The 6,799-nt window shown below is 41.8% G+C and overlaps 1 pseudogene; it reads left to right on the forward strand.

Moving 5' to 3' along the window:
• The first annotated feature begins 740 nt into the window (after positions 1-740).
• LOC131696662 (GTPase IMAP family member 7-like) lies at positions 741-1,457 on the forward strand (annotated as a pseudogene).
• The last annotated feature ends 5,342 nt before the right edge of the window (positions 1,458-6,799 follow it).

The raw sequence follows: 6,799 nt of genomic DNA on the forward strand, positions 1-6,799 counted from the left end.
GTGGTTGTGGTGGAGGTTGTGATGGTGATGGTGGTTGTGGTTGTGGTTGTGGTTGTCATGCTGACATGTTGACATGTGCTATGTGAGTCAGTGAGTTCTGGTTTAAAACTATTGTTTTGTGAGTTTTGTGTTTAAACCTTTTGTTTTGAAAATAAGAAATAAAGAAAAACTAGGATCTCCGTACCTGTGCTGTGACATTATTGGCGACTGACCCTAATGCATCTATTTCACAATATGTATAAAGTATATTGTAATGATAAAAATAATTATTTTCTTCCATGTCAAACATGCCCAATTTCTCTGAGAGCTCAGTTGTGTCAGACTCTAAAGTATGAACAACCCTTTAAAGTGTTCAGAGAGGGTTATATAATACTGTCCATGACAGCATACAGTATAATCTTGAAAGATTGGAGTTTCAGCTTCCACAGCTTAATCTGGTAACCTGTTCCAATGGTTCACCACCCTTCCTGTGAAAAGATTCTTCCTTCCTTCAGGTCTGAAATTGTCCTTTTTTAGCTTCCCCCTGTGGCCTCTGGTTCTGCTCTGTGTTACTTGCAAAACAGAATCCTCACTAGTAACTTTGTTTATACCTTTAACAATCTTAAATACCTACTCTTTTCTAAGCTATGCAAATTAAGCTCTTTGCTCCCCTGGATAAAATGCAAAGATTTGCAGGTTTACTTTGGTTACCAGAACTCTCTCTCCTAAATCTATTTTACCTCTTTTTTTCAGCGTCTGGAGGAAAGGTTGATTCTGAGTTGAGGATGGTGCTAATTGGAAAAACTGGGAATGGAAAGAGTGCAACAGGAAACACCATCCTGGGCTCAAAGGAGTTCAAATCTAAACCTTCCTCCTCTTCAATTACAAAAGAGTGTGTGAAGGTTAAAGGAAGAGCTGAAGGGAGACGGGTTGCTGTGGTTGACACTCCAGGCTTGTTTGACACTGAGCTCACGAATGAAGAAACTTTACAAGAGGTTATGAAGTGCATTTCTCTGTCATCCCCGGGACCCCATGCATTTCTGATTGTGATACAAGTGGGTCGATTCACAAAGGAAGAGAAGAAAACTGTGGAACTGATCCAGAAGGTTTTCGGTAAGGAAGCTGTGTGATACACAATGATAGTCCTCACACGTGGAGATGATCTGGAAGAGGAGACGATTGAGGATTACATGCATACAGCTAATAAGCATCTCAAGGAGTTTGTTAAGAAGTGTGGGAATAGGTATCATGTCTTCAACAACAAGAACATGAGCGATCGCACCCAGGTCACTGAGATACTTGAAAAAGTAGACAGGATGGTGGCAAAGAACAAAGGAAGCTGCTACACCAACGAGATGTTCAAGGAGGCTGAAGCAGTCATTGAAGAGGAGAAAGAGAGGATAATGAAGAACAAGCCAGGGTGCAGCGAGGAACAGGCTCGGAATGAGGCAGAAATAAACAATCCATTTTTAAACTAAATAAAAGCAGCAGTAAAGTCAGGAGCAAGAACAGGAGCAAGAAGAGGAGCAGCCACATTTGGAGAAACAGGATCCCTATTAGGAGGTCCTTTAGTTGCAGCAGTTGGAAGAATAGCAGGTGTATTAATAGGAGGAACACTGGGAGCATTCAGAGGAGCAGTACTAGAAACATTAGAAGCAGCAACAGCAAAGTTCACAGGAAAACAAAGACCAAGACCAGGACCAGCAGGGTCTCCAAGAGCAAGGTTAGCAATAGATGGAGAAGAAGGAGAGTCTGCAGCAGAAAACAGAGAAAACTGTTCCATACAGTAATAGTCACTGCAAGCCGACCCTTAAAGTCCTGTCTGAGCCCTGATTCTGTCAGACCCCCGTGTATTTCAATGCACTTTCTCTGTGCACTTTGTTGTTTCTGCTACTTTCTGTATAATGAACTGTATGTGGAGTAGTGGTTAGGGCTCTGGACTCTGGACCGGAGGGTTGTGGGTTCAATCCCCAGTGGGGGACACTGCTGTTGTACCCTTGAGCAAGGTACTTTACCTAGATTGCTCCAGTAAAAACCCACCTGTATATATGGGTAATTGTATGTAAAAATAATGTGATATCTTGTAACAATTGTAAGTCGCCCTGGATAAGGGTGTCTGCTAAGAAATTAATAATAATTCCCATGCTTATAATCACAGTTTAACACGCATTCAAATCCTTGTATAATGAGCAGCAGAGTGTGGTGCTCTGAGAGAGTATACCTCCATCAACATCAGCATTTTTATTAAATAAACATTCATTATATAAAATGTTTGTTGTTGATCTTACATACAAACTCTTTTTTTTTCTTAGTGTGTATTTTTGTGTAAGGTGCTTCCCATCACATGGAAGTATGATATTCAATAGGCTATCCTCTCAATAAATACATTGCTATTTAAAAGGTAACATCTTTTCTTTCATTTGCTATTAAATATATAATGTATTATCTGTGTAAGATTATTTTACACCAAACCTTGTTAAGGTAATTAAGTGTAGCAGGTAGGACAACTGCTACTAATTATGTGGTTGAGTATTAATTGCATTCAGTTTACTTACCCTATAAAAGCTGTGTTCTTGTGTTCTGCTCTTGACACAACGCTGTTTCTTGATCAATACTGCCAGCATGCATCCTTGCTTTGTTAATCCTCCAGAGAAGCTACGCCCCACGCCGTCTGCAACTTTCTCCAGTGTGATCTTTCTATTGTGCTTTTCACTTTGCCAGTTGCTTTATGCTCTTTGTCTGAACCTCTTCAGGACGAGCAGGAAACTCTCTCTGTGTGTGTGGCCACGGTAATTCAACTCGCTGAGGTAAAGCAACCCGGATGTTTTTGTTTCTTTTAACAGAATTAAATATGTTTTCGTGGCATGCCTAATGTAATGATTTCTTTTATGGTTTAGGAGTGTGCACGGCCACGGTTTCTTATATGTTCTTTTTGGTAACGATTTCTTTTTAGTGTTCGTTGTTGTGAACGTGTGGGTTGCAGTGCGCAGGTGTAGGGGTGATGCAGGTGATCCAGACAACGACAAACACAAAGTTCACGGCTCAAGTTCTTTTATTTTTCTGTCTAATGGTCTAAATAATAATGCTGGTTCTACCCAACTATGGGCATTGCCAGCGTATAATAATACAAAACACAGACACACAACACAGATACAGACACGTCTCCGGACAGTGCGTTCTCTGGGTGCATGTACGGTGATTTAAAGAGTGGTGCTTGCTTGTTTGACAGGTGCAGTGAAGTCCAGACTTATTGCTGGCTTGAAGCGGCAGCTCCCGCATTCGTATTAGCCGTCTGTCGAAGACAAATTAACACAGTTACTAAAACAAACAAAAACACTTCTCTCATGATTTTACAGTCCTTGTTTCCTCCCATTAACCACAACAAAAGAAACAATTACAGCGTCCTGCCCCCTAAAGTACCCTCAGCCCCGCCCCCTCCAATAGCTAGTTCAATCACGTCTCCTCCAATTCATGACTGAATCTTCACTCACCATACTAGGGCGAGGACTCCGGTACCATGGCGCCGCCCCCTTCCTCAATGGCCGGCTTCCGACTGCCCCTGGAATGAACTGCCTTGCGTTCTTGCATTGCTATCCTTCATCGTGCTTAACCATCTGAGTGGGGCGTGGTCAGTGACGAGATTGAATGAATGTCCCAAGAGGTAGTAGCGTAAGGTCTGAGTGGCCCATTTAATGGCCAGACATTCCTTTTCTATGAGTAGTTGCGCTCCCGAGGGAGCATTTTCTTGCTTATTTAGAGGATAGGGTGTTCTACTCCATCGACCCACTGGAACAAGACCGCCCCCAGACCAACATCCGAAGCGTCGGTGTGGAGGAGGAATTCCTTATCAAAATCTGGTGTGATCAGGGCGGGGGCTCGGCAGAGTCGTTGCTTAATGGTATCAAAGGCCCCCTGACATTCTCCTGTCCATTTAATTAAATTTGGTGCGCTCTTTTTAGTGAGGTTCACTAGAGGGTTTACCACTGTGGTGTACTCAGGGATGAATCGACGGTAATAACCGGCCAACCCCAAGAGAGACCTCACCTGGGACTTGGTTTTCAGGATTGCCGCGTCCATCAAAGCCTGGACTTTGGTGGCGACGGGTTTCACCTGCCCATGTCCCATAATAAATCCTAAATATTGGGTTTCTTCTTTGGCAAATGCACATTTACCCAAGTTGGCTGTCCTACAGTCTCTGAGGGTAGCCCGGCTGTGACCCTAGCCATTGTGCTCTTGCCAGATGGAGCTGTAGATAACCACATCATCAATATACTCTGATGCATATTTTATTTATTTATTTATTTACTTAATTTATTTACTTCATTTATATAGCGCCTTTCATACTGAAGTATCACAAGGAACTGTACATAAATACATAAAAATACAATAAAATACAAAATATACAAATAATACTAATAATTTTAAAAAATCATTAAAAGCTAGCAATTATGTTGCATTAAAACCACTAAGATAAAAATGCCATTTTATAAAAATGTGTTTTAAGTTTAGCCTTAAAAATACCCACAGACCCAGCTTCCCTAACACATGGAGGTAGAGCATTACACAGTTTAGGGGCTCTAAAGAATTTCTGATTTTATTGACCCTGGGAACAACGAGCAGCCCCGCTTCCTATGATCTAAGAGTGTGATTTGGGAGATACACGGTCAGTAGCTCCTGCAGATAGCTAGGTGCTGCTCCACTCAAGGCTTTATAGGTCAATAATAAGATTTTAAAATCAATTCTATATTGAACAGAGAGCCAGTGCAAGGAGGCTCAAACAGGGGTGATGTGTTCATTTTCTTTAGTTTTAGTAAAAATTCTCGGAGCGGTATTCTGAGCAAGCTGTAGGCATGTTTTGGGATGCCAGAGAGGAGTGCATTACTGTAATCAATTCTTGAAGAAACAAAGGCATGTGTTAGTCTCTTAGCGTCAGCTAAGGAGATAATAGGTCTCAGTTTGGCTATCTTTCTCAAGTGATAGAAGGATACTATAGAAACTTCCCTAATATGAGACTGTGACAAGTGGCTTTAGTGGTTATGTCAGACCAGAAAGGAGTACACAGACAGACAGTAGTTGCAGTGAATCTGAGACACTGCGGCACTCAGTGTTTTATTAACACACACAAAATAAAAAGGTTGAACAAAACAGAAGACAGGACACGGCACTTACGCCAAAGTAAATAGACAAACAAAACGGACTAACACTTAAACAAACAATGGACTAACAGACAAACACGGTAAGTAAAAATAAACAAACCAGTATCGTGCTGGTCCTACCAGCATGCAATAGCAATTATTTCTTACTTTCCTTTCCTTTCCTTTCCTTTCCTTTCCTTTCCTTTCATTTCTCTACACACCCGTTCTCCACTCACCAAACACACAAACGTGCATCTATATATACTGTTGTGCTGGGATTCAATTACTAATTAATTATTCACTTGAATCCCAGCACGTGAATTAATTATGTGCAACCTCGTGCTCACATATTAAATACTTTAAATGCACGTGAAGTGATAGTGCAATCCCGTGCCTAAATACAATTATACATTTTAAATAACTCGTGCTGTACACACCCATTTATATCCCGTGCAGCCATATCTATACACCAACATTAACACATGCAACATACAACATAAAACACAGAAATACTCACAGGGGTGGGGCACATTGCCACAGAGACTGATAAATCAGGATCAAAGATAACCCTCCAATTTTTTATTTCTGTTTTAGGATATGATAAAAGACTGCTAGGGTCAAACTCATGCAATCCTATATTTTTTAGTTGGTTATGGGAGCCTGTGGCAATGTGCCCCGCCCCTGTGTGCATTTGTGTGTTTTATGTTGTATGTTACGTGTGTTAATGTTGGTGTATTGTAGTTGGTACACGGGATATAATGTGGGTAATGAGCACGAGTGTTTAAAATGTATAATTGTATTTAGACACAGGGATTGCACTTCACTTCACATGCATTTAAAGTAGTTAATAATATGTGAGCACGGGGTTGCACAGAATTAATTCACGTGCTGGGATTCAAGTGAATAATTAATTAGTAATTGAATCCCAGCACAACAGTATATATAGATGCACGTTTCACTCACTTGGGGATGTGTGTTCGGTGAGTAGTGAACGGGAGAGAGAGGAGGAGAAATAAAGTTAAAGATTAATAACAATTGCTATCCTACCAGCACGATACTTGTTTGTTTATTTTTACTCACCGTGTTTGTGTGTCTGTCCGTTTTGTTTGTCTGTTTTATTTGGCCTCAAGTGCCGTGTCCTGTCTTCTGTTTTGTTCAACCTTTTTATTTTCTGTGTGTTAATAAAACGCTGAGCGCCGCAGCGTCTCAGATTCACTGCAACAACTGTCTGTCTGTGTGATTCTCTCTGGCCTGAAGTCATCCCTGCAGCTAGCCTGTCACAGAGCTTAAAAACATAACGATAGGTTGCGGATGCAACCCCGGTTCCCTGAAAGAGAAAATAACCATCAAGGTATGGGACATTGCCGTCAGGCAGTAGGGATTGGCTGAGCTTTATGTCAAAGCTGCCGATAGGCCTCCGCGCAAGCTGCCGTGTAAGCCCGTCCCCCTGGGAGCTTACTATACGCAGCGCGCGGAGAGTCACTTCCTCTTTTGCCCTTCAGGCCGTGAAGGCCTCCAGAGCGACCTCGCGGCTTGATGGTTATTTTCTTTTTCAGGTAACCGGGGTTGCATCCGCAACCTATCGTTCCCTTTCAAGTCGAAAATAACCATCAAGGTATGGGAACAGTGTACCCAAGCCGTCGCGAGGGAGGATTCTCGGCAGTAGGACAGACTTACGTCATAAC

Source organism: Acipenser ruthenus, chromosome 40 (assembly GCF_902713425.1).
Source record: "Acipenser ruthenus chromosome 40, fAciRut3.2 maternal haplotype, whole genome shotgun sequence".
Classification (NCBI taxonomy): domain Eukaryota; kingdom Metazoa; phylum Chordata; class Actinopteri; order Acipenseriformes; family Acipenseridae; genus Acipenser; species Acipenser ruthenus.